A 17,960-nucleotide genomic window follows, 5' to 3' on the forward strand; every position below is an offset into this window, starting at 1 on the left:
CTCTAGTGACTGCACATGCTTAAGATCCATGACTTTTTCCATCTTCCAAGAGTGTGATGTTAACAGGAAGTGTGGAAATAATTCCAATAGCTGGCATTTAGTGAGTACTGCTACATCTCTGGCATTGTTTTCAGCACTTTACACACATTCACTTTTTTATTTGATGATTCCAAAATTCTGGCTGGCAAAATTCTGCAGGATAAATATGATTCTGCTTGCTTTACAGATAAGGCATCTAAGGCTACCACACCCTGCTCTCCATGTTCACAGACTAGTAAAGAAGATGAAAGAGAAATGAAAAATATGGTACTCTCATTGTAATTCCTCACACCAGTACTCGTGGCATAGAGCACAGTGCAATTTGCTGTGTTCCGACAATCCCAAATGTACTCAGGCCGTGTAAGAGGAGCTATTTCTCTGTCTTTCACATACTCATGAAGCTGCTGTCATAAGACGATTGTTAGAGAAGTAGTTAAGATGTATATTCCAAGGATTCAGGAGAAACTCACATTTGTTAAGCTCTAATATGGTGCCCAGACCTCTTCCTTGTGGGGCAAGCAGTGAGGAGAGGTGGAGAATCCGGTCCTCTAAGGATGGCAGGTGGCAGAGGCCCATCAGGACCGATGCAGGGAGGCCACCGGGGCGGGGGCAGGGGCAGACATGATGCAATAATAGCATTCTGTTGCTTTCATTGATGCACTTGAGTATTCCCTTTGAAAGCTCAAGAGCCTTTCCCAACGTGTATTGCTTAGGGTGCTAATACACTTGATGTGGAAAACAGAGCTTCTGGGTCAAATACGACAGCAACCACTGGCCTAAATAAAGTTAAATGGGTTTCAGGCTCTCTAGGAGGACTTCTTGAAGCATTTTGTATGTCCGTGTGTACTTTTTATGTAATATATACGTTAAATGTATTTTAATATGTACAATCAAATAACCTCCAATGGCTAGGGATTTAAGGCAGATAATAATTCTTGTCTCTATACCAGGAACCCTGTTGCCTAACTGCTGTTAATTCCTGTGTGTGTAAATTTCTGTATGTGCTACGTGGTAGTAGCATCATTTTGCAACCCTGGGCTGCAGTCCCACAGAGCAACCAGAAGCCCAGCAGCTGCTGCCCCCTGGAGGTGGGGTTGCAATGCCCATCTTGCAAGCTCCTCCCAGCATCCTGCCCTTAGGTGTTTCCTTTCAATGGTTTTGATTAATGATCAACTCCACCCTGGTCTGCTATCCCGATGGACTTTCCTATGTTACAGAAATAGTCATGAAATATTAGGACATAAATTGTATGTTTAAGAAGTCTGTTAGGGGCCCCTGGGTGGCTCATTTGGTTGAGCATCAAACTCTTGATTTCAGCTCAGGTCATGATCCCAGGGTCATAGGATCCAGCCCCACATTGGGTTCTGCACTGGGCATGGAGCCCACTTAAGATTTCTTCTCTCTCCGTCTACCTCTTTCCCCTGTTCACACGCTCTCTCTCCCTCAAAAAATATTAATTAATTAATTAAAAATAAAAGTCTGTTAAGGGGGTGCCTGGTTGGCTCGGTCGGTTAGAGCATGCAACTTTTTATCTCAGGGTTGTGGGTTCGAGCCCCACATTGGGTGTGCAGATTGCTTAAAGAAGAAGAAGAAGAAGAAGAAGAAGAAGAAGAAGAAGTAGTAGTCGTCATCGTCGTCTGGGGGTGCCTGGGTAGCTCAGTTGGTTAAGTATCTGACTCTTGATTTCAGCTCAGGTCATGATCTCACGGTTTGTGAGTTTGAGCCCCGTGTCGGGCTCTGCACTGGCAGGGTGAAGCTTGCTTGGGAATTCTCTCTCCCTCTATCTCTGCCCCTCCCCCACTAGTGCACACACACACACACACACACACACACACACACACTCTCTCTCTCTCTCTCTCTCTCTCTCTCTCTCTCCCAAAATAAATAAATAAACTTTAAAAAATTAAAAGAAAAAAGAAGTCTGTTAGGAATAACTAGGGTGCTGAACACTTTTTTGGAAATCCTATATCCTGACTCATGAAATCTTACCATTTTAATAATATCTTTTCTGTGTGCTGGGCACTTTACATATGCTAATTTGACTAACCTTTCTAGCAGCCCTATAACAGAAGGTGTATGCAACATGTATGATTTATAGAAGAGGAATTGAACTGAAGATTGATTAAGCACCTTTTGTCCCCAGACCACAACTTCCAGAATCTCTTAGCACCTCCTTGCTGTCTCCTTGCATTGGTCTCTGACACCCTGCAGGACCTCTGCTTCTGGGAACTTCAGCTGATCATGACACAGCATTGTTGAGCATTTACTGGCCCACGACTTCCCTCTTTCCACCAGCTCTCCCCTCCTGCCCCCTGCTCACTGCTCTGAGCGTGACACATGAACAAGCTTCTGTGTCAGACTTTGTAAGATGTTTCTGTATCAAGATAACAAGTGGAAGAAACAAAAAGCAGACTTTTATGTACACTCTGACTTCAGTGTGGGAAAAGTGCATAGAAAAGTCTCGAAGGAAAGATGGTGATTAAGTTAGAGCTGCAGGGTAACGTAGGACCTTTTCCTTTTGTGTTAGTTTTCGGAAATATGGTTATATGCATTATTAAATGAGAGAATGACCCTTTTCATACATTTATAAGCATCTCTTCAAAAACTGAAAGACATCTATCAGCTCAGATGGTTACCATAGAATATCATGAAATGTGAAATAATCTTTACAGTAGTTACTATTTATGAATTGGTTAATAATTGCTATTTACCTTACAAATACAAGGTTGAATTCCCATAAAAACTTATCAATGAATGGGGCACTTGAGTGGCTCAGTCGGTTGAGCATCTGACTCTTGATTTTGGTTCAGATCATGATCCCAGGGGCATGGGAGTCAGCCCCAGGTTGGGCTCTGTGCTGAGTGTGGAGCCTGCTTAAGATTCTCTCTCTCTCTCTCTCTCTCTCTCTCTCTCCCTCTCTCCCCCTCTCCCCCTCTGCCCCTCTCACCTGTTCACGCATGCATTCTCTCTCTCTAAAAACAAAAACAAAAACAAAAAACCTCATCAAAGAAGCTATTGTGGTTTTTTTAAAGCTTATTTCTTTATTTGGGGTGGGTAGGGGCAGAGAGAGAGGGAGAGAGACTCCCAAGCAGGCCCCACACTGTCAGCGCAGAGCCCGACATGGGGCTCAAACTCATGAACTGTGAGATCATGACCTGAGCCAAAATCAAGAGGAGGATGCTTAACTGACTCAGCCACCCAGGTGCCCCTATTATTGTGCTTTTTATGAGGTTGAGGAAACCGAGGTATAAAGAAATCCAGTGATTTTTCCAAGCCCACATTGCTGGAAGTAGAATTTACAATTGCCAGGCTCACAAAACTTCAGAGTGCCCTCTCAAATAGACATATGCCTGCAATGTCTGAATTTCTATAGGCTGTTTTCACACACAAACTCTCTTGGTCATTTTGCCAGTATATAATCATCATTCATCTGGTTGACATGGTTATTACCTAAGATCCTTATTTTCATGGTACCCAGAAATTTTGCTACTGTATAAAGATCATATGAAGAGTGGCAAAACAGACCAGAGTCTTCAGCTTCTGACAGTGAGCCTAAGTCCAGCCTCTGACATTAATTCATTAGCAGGTGGGTTGGCCTGTCTCCAAGATGGCCCCCAGTGAGATCTGCCTCCTGGATTCATGCTCTTGTGTAGTCCCCTCCCATGTCATATTAGAGTTGTCCTGTGAGACCAAATGAACACAGCAGAGGTGATGGGCTGTCACTTCTGAGATTGGGTCATAAAAAACATCATGGCTTCCATCTTGCTCACTCTTGGATCACTTACTGTGGGAGAAGCTAAGTTCTGTGACAATAGGACATTTAAACAGTCTATGGAGAGGTCTACATGGTGAGAAGCTGAGGCCTCCAGCCAACAACTACGTCACTCAGTGATCTTAGGAGCAGTTCCTCCAGCCTCCTCGAGCCTCCAGATGACTCAGACCCAGCTGATACTTTGACTGAAACCTCATGAAAGAAACTGACTCAGAACCACCCAGCAAAACGATTTCTGAATTGCTGACCCACCAAAATTGAGATGATAAATTTCCATTGCTTTAAACCAATAAGTTTTGGAATAACTTTCTACATAGTGATGAATAACTAATGGATATTTTGAGGTGTTGGGAGAGATGAGAGTGTTTTGCATATGGGAGGAATATGATGGTTCAAATTATGTCCACAAATATTTAATATTCCTTCAAAAAGGTGGAGCCTCATTCCCCTGTACTTGAGTGTAGGCTGGACTTAGTGACTCACTTCTAATAAATAGACTAAGGCAGAAGTGACAGTGTGTGACTTTAAAGGCCAGATCTAGGGGCGCCTGGGTGGCGCAGTCGGTTAAGCGTCCGACTTCAGCCAGGTCACGATCTCGCGGTCCGTGGGTTCGAGCCCCGCGTCAGGCTCTGGGCTGACGGCTCAGAGCCTGGAGTCTGTTTCCGATTCTGTGTCTCCCTCTCTCTCTGCCCCTCCCCCGTTCATGCTCTGTCTCTCTCTGTCCCCAAAATAAATAAACGTTGAAAAAAAATTTAAAAAAAAAAAAAAAAAAAAATAAAGGCCAGATCTTTTTTTTTTTTTAGTTTTTTTTTAATGTTTATTTTTGACAGAGAGAGAGACAGAGCTTGGGCGGGGGAGGGGCAGAGAGAGAGGGAAACACAGAATCCGAAGCAGGCTCCAGGCTCTGAGCTGTCAGCACAGAGCCCCACGCGGGGCTCGAACTCACGGACTGCAAGATCGTGACCTGAGCTGAAGTCGGACGCTCAACTGACTGAGCCACCCAGGTGCCCCATAAAGGCCAGATCTTAAAAGTCACTGTGCTCTTCCTTTTGGATGGCCTACTCTGGAAAAGGCGTGAGCAGTTTTATAGAGAGGCCCACATGACACCGAGACCTGCCAACAACGATTTGTGCGAACCTTATGGGAAGTGGCCCCTCCAGCCCCAGTCAGACCTTCAGATGACAGCATCCCCAGCCAGCATCCTGACTGCAACCTCTTGAGAGACCCAGAACCACTCAGCTAAGTCACTCTCAGAAACTAACGCTCAGAAACTGAATAAGAAAATAAATGTTGCCTTACATTACCAAGTTTGCAGGTAATTTGTTCACAATAGATAATCAATATATCACTGATAAAAAAAATTACCTGATAATATTTTCATATTTAGATTAGAAAGTTTTGGATAAATCTAACCAAATTTTCTTCATTCTCAGGTCATAGAAACTTGAAATGCTCTGCAATTATTCTTGCTCCTGTCCTTCCAATATACGCTCAAAAATTCCTTTTGTCCCTATTATCTAATTTTTACAGATTTTCTATGTCTTTGGTAGCTCTTGCAGAATTAGAGACAGAAAGAGAAACCCGATAAACATTGGAGAGATGGAAGCAATATTACACAAAGGTAGCCCAGCTGGTATGCATATATACTATATTTCATTACATACATATGCAGTTGAGGTCAAGTACAAGTAATCAATCTCTAAGAATATACAGAAGATACAAAATAGTCTTTAACTTTAGGTTCATATTAAATATTGCATCCTTGAAATTCACCCTGGCTGTCTGGATTTGAAAGTGGCTCCTGTAACGTATTCAATTCCATTGTGCTCAGCTTCTCCAAGGAGAAGGGCATGGGGGAAGGCCGAGTAGGAGCCCAGGAAGCCTGGGCAGGGGACTGTTTCTTTTCCTGATGGTGGAAGACCTCTCCTCACTGCCCTGTTCTCTCTTCCAACCCCTGGCCCTTCCTTCCCTTCTCTCTTTTTCCCACCCTTCTTGCCTCTGACTCAGATATTTGGCCCATTAGTTCTATTCCTTGATGCTTTGTGTGCGAGTTGTGTGTGTGTGTGTGTGTGTGTGTGTGTGTGTGCACGTGCACGCGCGTGCCCAGGAAGGAGGCAGGCAAGGTAGTGGCAAGGGTGATATCTGCTGCCCAAATAAATAATTGCAATCTTCTGTGATGAGTGTATTGCCTGTCGACTGTCTAAAAGGCCACCAGAAAAATTTGCTGATTCAACAAAGCCAAGTTTGTTAGATCTGCGAGGAGACGTCACCCTGATTGCCTTAGTCATGTCTCAAAAAAGGAAATTAGAGAAAGGTGTTCCTATGGCTCCAGGGTGTGGGCTGGGTGATTTTAAGGTGAGTCTTGCAAGGTGGAATCTATTGGGATTGGGCAGAGTCCTGCCTTCATAGCTTTCTCTGGATGGGCGGGCACGGAGAAGTAAGGGGTTTGAGGCTACTCTTCCTGCACAAGCCATGAGTTTTGTAAGTAAACTGTTCAGTTGGTTCACAGCCTTTTCTTCTGGGAACTTGTATTTCATGAAGCAAGCAGCGAGGTGGTTTTTGTTTGATCCTAATACTGTGTAATGCAGGTGCAAGGAATTATTGGTTTCAGCTCTTGGGTGCTATGAAAGTGGTAGCGTGAGGGAGGGAGGGATTCCTTCCTTCCGGGAGAGGGCTGGGCGCAAAGAGGGCGAGGTTGGGAAAGTCTTGGTGGAAGAGGCGCTCCCTGAGCTAAGGATCTAGGGATCCAAGCGTGAGTGTGGATTCCCCAGGGGTGCAAAGCAGGAAAGAATCTAGAGTGTTTCGCAAACTTGAACGTTTGTACAAGTCAGCTGGGATCTTGCTGAAATGTGCATTCTGCTTCTGTGGCTCTGGGTTCCCAGGTGAGGCTGACGCTGTCCATCTGCGGACACACTTTGAGGAGTTCGGTCCTAGACCCACAGAAGGACGTACAGAACCCTGAGGGCATGAAATGCTGAGGTGCCTTCAGGGAACACCAGCGCTGGGGCATTGGCGTGGGTGTGGGGAGAGTGTGGTGAGGGCTGAGGTGGGAGAGAGCACCCCACAGGGGGCTTTGTGTGCTGGAAAAGGAGTCGGGGGCTTTATAAGCCAGGCTTCAACCCCCCTGCACACTAGCCGGGCCCGTGTTAGTGGTTCTGGGTGGGTCTTGTTCACTAGCGTGTTCATTGTTCACTAGTGTGTTCAAAAAGCTGCACAGATGTTTCTCACCTGCAACCAGGCTGGGAAACACTTGTGTAAGCAAAGGAGCACCCTGGGAAGGTCTTTTTTTTTTTTTTTTGAAAGAGAGAGAGAGACAGAGCATGAGCAGGGGAGGAGCAGAGAGAGGGGGAGACAAAGAATCTGAATCAGGCTCCAGGCTCGGAGCTGTCAGCAGAGCCCGACGCAGGGCTCGAACCCACGAACTTTGAGATCATGACCTGAGCCTGAGTCAGAGGCTTAACCAACTGAGCCACCCAGGTGCCCCCGGGAGGGTCCTTAAAGCCGGTTTGCATCTAAGGTGGCTGATAGCTGTGTGGAGCTGCAGCTGGTGAAACAGCCCAGGAGAGCTGAGTTCAACCACAGGGGGGCTTTGGGGATCCCCAAGGACTATTGAGTCCATGTGGACTGAGAGGCTGTGCCTGAGGAAGCGAGATTGCCTGGTTTGGTGAGGTGAGGGGCCAGTTCTGGAAATTTGCCACCGTGGGCTTGACATGTCTCCCAGGAAGTTGGTCTACAGCCCAGTCCCAGTCTCCAGGCTTGTAGGAACACACAGGACACAGAGGAACTATGGTGGGCACGGCATGGGGGTGAGGGGAGCATGATGAAAATCGGAGACAGTTTCCAGGTTTACCTAAGCCTGGCCCTGACCTGGCCCTGACCTGGCCCTGACCTGGCCCTGACCATCTGGCAGTTAGTTCCTCGTTGGATGTGTTAGCAGAAAAATGCCTTTGTACAAATTAGAAATTTGGAACTTGACTTATTGGTGGTATAAGTGCCTGCTTCCTATCTGTTTCTTTCAACCTTAAGTTTTTTTCCTAACCAACAGAGGACTATGTGTTTCATTTTATAGTTAGAAAGAGAAAGGACAAATGTAATTTCATTACTTGACAGTCTTGTGGTCCTATCTGTCCCTCAAAACAATTTCTGTGTCACACATTTGGTCAACGTATTACATTTTGCCCTGCGTAAGTGGCCTTCTTTGATAGCTGTTTCCTTTCCTGACACTTTGAAACTCAGACTCCGTTTATGTCTTATTTGATTTGCCAGGACTGTTATCGTTAACCTGATTTTACAGCTGAAGAAACTGTACAGATGAGAAAATGGATGCTCAGGAGGGGTCAAGCAACTTGATCAAGTCAGTCAGCCTTTTTTTTTTTTTTTTAATGTTTATTTTTGAGAGAGAGAGAGAGAGAGATGGAGTGTGAGTGGGGGAGGGGCAGAGAGAGAGAGAGAGACAGACAGACAGACAGACAGACAGAATCCGAAGCAGGCTCCAGGCTCCGAGCTGTCAGCACTGAGCCCAACACAGGCCTCGAACGCACGAACCATGAGATTGTGACCTGAGCCGAAGTCAGATGCTTGACTGACTGAGCCACCCAGGCCAGTCAGTCTTAACAGCAGCAACAGAGCTCCCAGGAGAGGGGAGTAACACCAAAGAAAGGAAGCCATTTGCTTCCATTATCTCTTCCTGGTCCAGGCTCACCATGCTGTCTATAGGGGTTCACTTGGTCCCTGAGGACTTTCTCTCCAGGCAGAAAGCCATGGGGAACCACACTCACCTTTGGAGAAAGAGGTCCCTTCAAAACCTAAAATCCAAGGTGGTCAGGTCTTGGTTTTTCAACTCCAAAAACTCCTGTCTAGGTAAAAGGCCAAGTTTTTTTTTTTTTTCATCCCCACGCTAGACTCCCCAGTCTGGGAGGAAAGGCATAGGTCATTAAAGGCTGCAGAGATCCCCCTGGGCCTCGCCCCCCCACCCCCACCCAGTCAACTCAAGGCTGACCACATTGTCCCTGTGCGGGAGACACTGGATACTGCGAATCCAAGAACCAACAGTAACCCATCACGTATTTATTGTTTGCCTTATGCCCAGCACTGTTCTTGGTGTGAGAGACGGAGCAGTGGAGAAAAATGACAGACAAAATGCCTGTTCTCTTGGAGCTCTACATCTTGGGGATAAGGGGAGCCGATAACCTATACAAGTAAAATGTCATATTTAAAGATGATAAGGGCCATGGAGAAAAATGAAACATGCAAGGGGAACAGAGAATGTGGGGGGTGGGGGTTTGTGGGGGAGGAATGTGGTGTGCAATTTCCGATAGGTTCATCAAAGGAGGCCACTTTGATAACATGACATCTGAGCCAAGGCTGGGAGAAAGTGAGGGAACATTGTTTATACTTCAGGGAAGAGCACTTGCAGTAGAAGGAACAGTAAGTGCACAGTATCTGAGGTACCTGAATCCTGAAATGTTGGACGAACAGGACAGAAGGAGTAAATCTAGAGCTGAGGGAACAAGGGAAGCTAAGTAAGGGAGAGGATGAGAAGGTAGTGGGGCCAGTGCTGTAGGTCCTGGAGGGCCATTTTCAATTTTATTTTTTAATTTTATTTATTTTGAGAGAGAGAGAGAGAGAGAGGGAGGGAGAAAACGAGTGGGGGAGGGGCAGAGAGAGAGGGAGAGAGAGAATCCCAAACAGGCTCCGAACTGTCAGTATGGAGCCTGATGTGGGGCTCAAGCTCACAAACCCTGAGCATGTGGACAGCCACATTTAATGGCCCAGGCCAGGCATATGCCATGGGTGGATGTGGAGGTTGGGGGGGGGGCGCTGGGTGGGGAGGTAGACCCCTCGCTGCGTCGTGGTGCATAGGCTGCGAGAAAAGCCCTGGAGCCCTCCCACTGAGTGAGTCCCACCCATTCAGTCCTGTTTTCTTCTCCTGAGGTTGGTCATCTTTGCCAACTTCCACATGTAACAGTTTTGAGTTGTCTGAACCCTGCGCATCTCAACAGTTGGTAGTCTGAAGTATTCCAGGGTAGCTTCAGCAGCTGAAGATCCACCATGAGTTCAGTCCTTTAATTCTTCTAAACATATTTAGTATTCCCCGAAGAATTCTGCCTTCTCTTTTCCTCCACAAATAAATATCTACTTTCAGGCAAGTTCAATTCAATTCTGTTGTCCCTAAACTGCTTCTAAGGCTGGGATAGTATGTGTTGGAAGATGCAACAGTTTGCTTTGACAGCCTTTTGTTTCCGCACAGGCAGATGTGTTGGGTTCACAGCGTGTTAGTTAGCAGGTGTTTGTTTGAAAGACCCGCTAGTGTCCACTGGGCGGCCTCAGCGGGTTCTGCTGACGGCACAGTTCGGCAGCCTGCTCCCTTCTCCAGAAGAGGGCGCCCGAGAGCCACTCTGACTGTGGGGGCCTCCGAAGCGCCGTCCTCCGCCGGCCTGGCGGGGTCTGTTTAACCAGGAGGAAACCTAGGAGCCATTTTTTCCTTACCTTCAAGCAGCTCTCTAATCGGATTCTAGTTCATTCTACCTTAGGTCTGCATATCTTCTTCTCATTTCTAAACCTGCTGTCCCAGCTCCTCGCTGTGTCTCCACTCCCTGCCACAGATCCCAGGCCCCCCTCCCCACCCACACCTCCGCCGGTTTCCAGAGTAATCTTTCCGGAGCGCCTGCTCACAAATCTTGAAAGGCTCTGTAGCATTATAGGTTAAAGTTTTTAAAACCCTTTTTAAGGGCATTCAGGCCCTTAAAGGGTCTGCAACCTGCTTCTCCAGGCTTCTCTGCCCTTTACCTCCTCTCACAAAAGCCACCTTCCCATGTAGGGAGTATACCAAGGGGGTTTGCACAGACAACCCGAGCTGAGAGCCTTTGCCCCCCAGCTCTGTGACTGACAGGAGCCAGACCTCTTTAGGCCCTAGTTTCGACATCTGTAAAGGGGCTTGGTAATTCCTTCCCCTCAGGCTGTTAGGCACTGTAGGCTTCTGCCCTGAGAGGGGCAGACCACATCCTGGCCCTTGTGATATGTGTACTCTGGTAGACAAAGGAAATGCTAAGGAAATGAGTAGGTAGGATGAATTCAAAAGAAAGACTACACAAGGCTCTGAGACCATAACTTCTATCTGGTCTGGGTTAGGGCAGGGGCACCAAAGGCCCACTTGAGCAGTATACATTTCAGCTGAGGTGGAACCATGATTAAATCGGACCAAATGGAGAGTGGAAGAATATTCCAGAAAGAGAGAACTGTGCACATTGGTCCTGCTTATTTTTAATTTCACAGGACCAGGAACTGTATCTTATTCTCATAAGATCTCTAACAGTATCTAGAATTCCCCTTGCCCAGAGAAATTGTTCAGAAGTTGTTTAACACAAACCACAGAGAAATGAAGAGATTTTGAATCACTGTCTTTATTTTTTAATTAATTAATTAATTAATTAATTAATTAAGAGAGAATCTTAAGCAGACTCCAGGCCCAGAGTGGAGCCTGACACAGGGCTTGATCTGAGCTAAAATCCAGAGTCAAACACTTAACTGGCTGAGTCACCCAGGTGACCCTAAATCACCATTTTTTAAATGATGGAAAAACAAGAGCTTTCTGTTCCCACGTTTTTAGTACCTTTCTTGGGTGAACAAAGTAGTGAAAAAAGACAAGTTATCCATATATCACCCGGTTTTGAGGACTGAGGCCTCCGAAGATGGCTTGGGTGAGTTTCTTTGGGATGGCTGTGTATCAACCCCCCGCCCACGGAAGCCAGAGCTCTGCAGGTTCGGGAATATGCAAGTCACTTCAGCTCCCCACCCCTCCCCCCCGTAATAAAACAGAGGAGTGTGGGATTCGATTAGGATGCCCTAACAATCAGCTTCACACAGAGTCTTCTTATTTCGTCGAAATTTGGGGATCCAACTGCATTTCTTTTGATGAGAATCTTTCAGTTGCCTCTGATGCTGATGACCACCCGCAGCTCACCACCCTCCCTGCGCCCAGGATGGGCACACGGGTCTCACATACCTCGCGGGAACCAGGCCTATGGAAGAGGCCTGGGCATAGGAATCTTTGCCAAGGTTCCCAAACGTGGGCTAGTGCTCTGGCTTGTGGTACACAGGGGGCCAGCCCCTATCATGTCAGGGGCCCAGCTCACTGCCCCATCTGGCTCCCTGGGAGTGGGGCCGCTCCAGCCTCCTCTCGATACAGCATCCCCATTGATAAACCCTTGGAGGCTCTGCCCTCTCAAAGGCATGGACAGGCTTGACTTCACGGTCTTGTTCTCCTCCGGAGCGAGCGAACTCTGAACACAGAAGGGATTTCCCTCTGAACCTCAAAACGTCACACCCTTCATTGTACACTTAACCAAATCCGCTGGCCCCTTTCTTTTCAAGGGAAAGAAAAAGGTGGGAACTGAGGGCTAAATATTAGTCACAGGTGATTTCATTTTAGCCCTTGATCAGTTAACGCTGAGGACCAAGCACACATCATCGATTTCACCTGTACTCAGACACAGCCATCCCCTTATCCGAGGTTTGGCTTTCCGCAGCTTCATTACCACGGTCAACCTCCGGCCAGAGCGGGCGCTACTGCTTCCTACCCTCGTGCTGTGTCACAAAACTTACGTCAGGAACCTCACTTCATCTCACCGTGTTGGCAGTTTTTCATCTCCTGTCGTCACGGGAAGGGTGAGTGCTGGATTTTGATAAATATGGGGGAGACCACTTTCACATAACTTTGATAAAAGTATATTGTTAGAGTTCTATTTACTATTAGCTATTGTTAATCTTTTACTGTGTTTAATGTATGAATTAAACTTTATCCTAGGTGCATATGTGTAGGAGAAAGCATAGTATACGGAGGGTTCGGTACTATCCGTGGTTTCAGGCATCCACTGGGCGTCTCAGAAAATATTCCTTGCAGATAAGGGGGGAACGTAGTTACAATCTCTCGAGTAAATGAACACTTATTCTTCACACCTGGGAGTCTTAGAGGACGATGAGAGCAGGGACTTAGACCTGCAGGATCTAAAAGGAGAGCTTCTCTTGGTGGAAGACAAAGTGAAGTTGAGACATGGCCCTCCACAGCCAGCTGATCCCAGGAACTGAATTCCATCAGCCAGAGCCAGACCCAGATCCTTCCACCCCAGAAGGCAGGCCGGGGTTCAGTGGTGGGTGGGAGAGCTCCTTTATACCCGTTTGCAGCAGGCCCTTTAAAATGGAAAATGCGAGGGGCGCCTGGGTGGCTCAGTGGGTTGGGCGTCTGACTTCGGTTCAGGTCATGTTCTTGTAGTTTGTGGTTCGTGGTTTGAGCTCTGCGTCGGGCTCTGTGCTGACAGCTTGGAGCCTGGGTCCTGCTTCTGATTCTGTGTCTCCCTCTCTCCCCTTCCCCCGCTCAGTCTCACTCTCTCTCTCTCTCAAAAAACATTAAAAAAAAATGTTTTTAATGGCAAATGCAGGGGGCTCCTGAGTGACTCAGTTGGTTAGGCATCCAGCTCTTGATTTCAGCTCAGGTCAAGAAATCGTGGTCGTGAGATTGAGCCCAACGTTGGGCTCTGTGCTGAGTGTGGATCCTGCTTGGCATTTTCTTGCTCCTTCTGCCCTCCCCCACTCGTTCTCCCTCCCTCCTTCTTTCTTTCTCTCTCTCCCTCTGCTCTTCCCCCACTCGTTCTCTCTCACTCTTTCTCTCTCTGTCTCAAAAAATAATGCAAATGCAAGTTTGTTCCTAGAGGTTGGGGCTGGGGCTGACATGGAGAACAAAGATACCAGCCAGAAAAGTGACTGGAGTTGGAAAGGTCTTGGTCAACTCCCCGGGGCCCCACCCCCCCTTTTTTTAATTGGAAAAACATAAGGGAAAAATTGTGGGTGATTCAAGATGGTTTGGGGGCACCTGGGTGGCTCAGTTGGTTAAGCATCCAACTTCAGCTCAGGTCATGATCTCACGGTTCATGGGTTCAAGTTCTGTGTCGAGCTGTATGCTGACAGCTCAGGGACTGGCACATGCTTTGGATTCTTTGTCTCCCTCTCTCTCTGCCCCTCCCCTGCTTGTGCTCTGTCTCTCTCAAAAATAAACATTAAGAAAATAAATAAAAAGAAGGTTTTTAATTGCTAAAGGTAAATATGGTATGTAATGCTGTAAAATACCCTATGGGGAAAGGGCTATATAGGATGGTGAACAAGAAAATCAACACAGGGCAGTGATTCAGGGAGTGCTTCTGAAAGATCTGTGGGGACGCAGAGGACCACAAGGAATGCAAACAGTGTGGCGTGGTGGGGGATATGCAGGTCTGGGTCCTGGCTTGGGCAAATCCCTCCTTGGAGTCGGTGGCAACTAAGGTCCCTGGTGGTTCAAACATCTGGCCATTTTCCACTGGCTGAGGCTGCTCAGGGGTGCAGCTTCGTAGGGACTGTTCTCCGTGCCGTGTCCCTGGGGACTGAGTAGGGAGTGATGTGTACAGTAAAAGCCAGGTAGTAATCTTTATTTCCTTCAGATCTAACCATGGAAAAAACTAAAATCTGACAAATCTGTTAAGGAGATAGCTCTTCATCTGAATTTATGCTTAAATATTTTTTAAAAATGGAAGATGAGCACAAAGATGGACAAAGTGATGGTTTGTAAGGACAATAACTAGCAATTTTTTTGAGGGGCAGGGGGAAGAGCGAGAGAGGGAGACACAGAATCTAGAGCAGGCTCCAGGCTCTGAGCTGTCAGCACAGAACCCGACACAGGGCTCGAACTCATGAACCCGTGAGATCATGACCTGAGCTGAAGTCGGACGCTTAATCGACTGAGCCACCCAGGCGCCCCGTTAGCAATGTTTTAAAACGGAGATATTTCTGCCAAAGAGTGCAAGACACATGCCCGAGGTTCCACGGATTCTTGCCAAAAGTTTGGCACAGAGTGTATTTTGTTCTCAGGACTTTATAGGTTTGCCTCTGAGCAGCCACCATGAGGGGCAAACTAATGCTCAGGGAAATGTAGCTGCTTCCATCCTGTCCCAGAGAATGGGAGGAATGGGAGTTGGTCAGGCTTGCGCCACCCGCCCCCCCCAGCCCAGCCAGGGCACCATATGCTGCTAGAACGCACCCCCGCCAAGCTGCATTAGGGCCACAACAGTGGCGGGCACAGAGCCCTGTTACTTCACACCTGACTCGGAGAAGGAGCTGACAGCCTGCAGGTGGCGTGGGGCAGTGAAGGTGCCGGCCTTCCGAGAAGGTAAAACATCAAGTTATTTCGATATCGATACCATGTTTCCACACACGCTTTGGGATAGTCTAACACACTTTTATTCATCTTAAAAGATGTTTTTTTAGTCAATGATATTCTTTTACTGACCCTTCCAAGACCATCTCTTATTAAATGGTTTGTGTCGCTTCCTTTGGACAATAATAGAATTCAAATACGAATCTGCCCAATTCTTTTGAAGTATAAGGAGAGGTGGCTGGCTGAGTTGACGGGGGACAAGGCCTGTCCAGTCACACTCAGAGTGGAGATAAAAGGCAAAATTTTGGTCATCTAGTAACAGTTTTTAAAAGTACCCTTACACATAATTTAAACTGCCTAATATATGTCATGGGCATACAAATTACACCGTTTTAAATAATATTGATTTCAAAAAAAATTCTAAACATCATTGGTTAATGAAAATAAAAGATCTTCAGATTATTACAACAGTCAAGATATTTTACATCAGTTTGTGCTTGTAAAACTATTGCTAGCTGCTTCTGGGAAAACCTACATTTTAACTGTAGGAAAAAAAGTTTTTGCACTTTTGATACAAATAGACATGCCAACATCAGAAGAAGCGCAGCAATATTTAACAATTATTTTTCAATTTCCCTGAAAAAAAAGTCCATTAATGAAATGCATTTCTACGGTAATTGATAATTTAATGTTTGAACAAGTACGAGGACTACTTTTTCTTGGTCACTATTGACAACTAACACTAAATATGTATACACATACATTTACAGAACACATACTTAGAAGAACATCTAAAGAAAATGGGTCAGTTTTCACATGTGTAGTTTCTCAGAACCTCCACTAGAGTGACGCTAGTGAGCCTTCAGAATGGAGTGAGTCCTTCCCTAATGGAGTCCCTCTACCAACGTTACTAGAAAATCTGATGGAAGTGGTATGGTTAGCTCATTACAGAAATGCTGGTCATTCAACCAAATTCCTTGCAGGGTGAGTGTAAATATAAATGTCACTTCTTCAGTGACCCTGGAGACAGGTTAACCGTGGTAACCCACCGTCTTTTCTATGTGGGGGTAGTATCCAGAGAAAAGCAAATGTTTCCCGTGGAGAAAATAGATTGTTTCATATGGATTAATTACGAATTAATTGGGTTGAGGTAAGCTTTATTTTTCCCAGCTGCAGTGGAAGAAGAGACAAAATATGTACTTATTTGCCAAATGAGGGATCCAGTTTGACAATCGGTTCTCACAAGTGACCCATCAGATTGGGCATATGGATGGCATGTTAGCCCTAATCCCACCCAGATAGGCCATCAAGGTGCTTAGTCACCTGAGGAAGACTTGCGTCCAGAGGGGGACAGAATATGAAAGGATTGACGTTTTTACTAATGCATCCCATATTGGGGGACCCAATTTTTGGGGAATCAAAAATAGGACAAATCACTGTTAGTATTTTCTCTTTGATCAGCTCTCTTAGGTTTCTGTGTGTATGTGTGTGTGTGTGTGTGTGTGTGTGTGTGTGTGTTTCCATGCCATGCCTGAGTGCTTTCTATCAGCATTGTAATTTCCGTTCTTGGTTGGTGAGAGGTCTTTTCAAATGTCCCTGCTCCAGTTCTGTGGACAGTTGATAGGGAGTGTGTACAGTGAAACCGGTAATCATAGTTTTGAGTCGAGGCTGGGAAAAGAGGCAGGGAACATTCTGGTTTGGGGTCTGAGGAAGCTGCTGTAACGCCTTTCTGCTCCCATGGTTTTTCCATCTGCTGGATGGGTGTGTGATAACACTTACCTCATATGCCCTTTGAATCGGTGGAGTGAGGCCCATGCCACGCATTTTTCTTTGGAGAAGGATTACAATGATGGCATGTGAAATCCAAGTTTATATCTAGGGGATGCGTTAATTACTTGTCGTCATATAATTTCTAATAAAGAGGTTGTTTAAAGCAGCAGATTGCAGAACAGAAAAAAGTGGGTGCGACCGCAGGAGATCAGGCTGAAAAATAGTTGGCAGTTTACAAAGAGTCTGCATCTGATACCATCCGAAGGAGTCTGCATTTTTTTTCTGTCGGACACATTATTTTCTTAAATATGCTTCTCAGAATCCTTGTGTTGGAGGATGTTCATGTGCCAAGGGCAAGCTCCGTTAAGTCCACGATTACTTTAGGGTAGGCCTTACATATGCTAATACGCGTGGTGATTCTTTAAGAGGGGGTTTCATATATTAGTTCAACTAAACAGTACAACGTGGTCGTAGGTATACAACAAACACAAACCTGTTCCAACCTGGCACTTTCAGGTCACTTAATTTTAATGCCCTGCGTATACTCAACACACCTACCTGACCCGCATTACCTTATATCCCGTGTATCTGGCACAAAGCAGGGTGCAGTCAACAAATAAAAGGAGCCTCCCTGAATAGCCTCCCTTTTCTGACCTATAAATGGAAAAACAGTAATACAGTGATTGAAGGGTGGGAAGAGTTGGAGAGACGTGATCACAGAGCATTTTGTGACCAAAGACTTTTTTTTTTTAAATTAAAATCAAATTGAAACAGACTCACAAATGAAAAAAATAGGTGTAAAGGAGGGGGAACTATGTAAGGGATTGCTGTCGAATTATTGTGTAACTGTGAAATCATTGCTTAACTCTGCTGAAGTTCATTTGTAAAGAGGTTAATCCCATTTACCTCGAAAGGCTCTTATAATCTGCGTTGACCATGACTGGGCGTATATGGTGTTGTGCTTGCGAGCTCAGGCTGGGAGCCAGCCTACCTGCTTTTGAATCTCAACCCTGCTGCTTACTAGATGTATGATACTAACTACGCATGTGATATTAGGCAATTCATTTCTTTATGCTTCAGTTTTCCTTATCTGCAAGATGGAAACCATAAGTATATTTATCTCAGAGGGCTGTGGTGAGGGTTGCAGATAAAATAATTGTTAGATTTTAGGAAAAGTTAGCTGCTCTTATAGTTATC

At 46.0% G+C, this 17,960-nt stretch overlaps 1 protein-coding gene and 1 long non-coding RNA gene across 2 annotated transcripts in view; one reads left to right on the forward strand and one right to left on the reverse strand.

Annotated features, from left to right (window-relative positions):
* Positions 1-13,012, forward strand: part of LOC125163983 (uncharacterized) — a 31,417-nt gene extending 18,405 nt beyond the window's left edge. Inside the window, exon 3 of the long non-coding RNA XR_007151607.1 lies at positions 12,340-13,012. This is a non-coding gene — a long non-coding RNA (uncharacterized LOC125163983). The remainder of the gene's footprint in view (positions 1-12,339) is intronic.
* Positions 13,013-15,109: 2,097 nt separating this feature from the next.
* The window catches only part of TRMT9B (tRNA methyltransferase 9B (putative)), a 75,828-nt gene continuing 72,977 nt past the window's right edge, over positions 15,110-17,960 (reverse strand). Inside the window, exon 6 of the transcript XR_007151763.1 lies at positions 15,110-17,417. The gene's annotated coding sequence lies outside the window, so the exon portion shown is untranslated. The remainder of the gene's footprint in view (positions 17,418-17,960) is intronic.

This window comes from Prionailurus viverrinus, chromosome B1 (assembly GCF_022837055.1).
Source record: "Prionailurus viverrinus isolate Anna chromosome B1, UM_Priviv_1.0, whole genome shotgun sequence".
NCBI classification, from domain to species: Eukaryota; Metazoa; Chordata; class Mammalia; order Carnivora; family Felidae; genus Prionailurus; species Prionailurus viverrinus.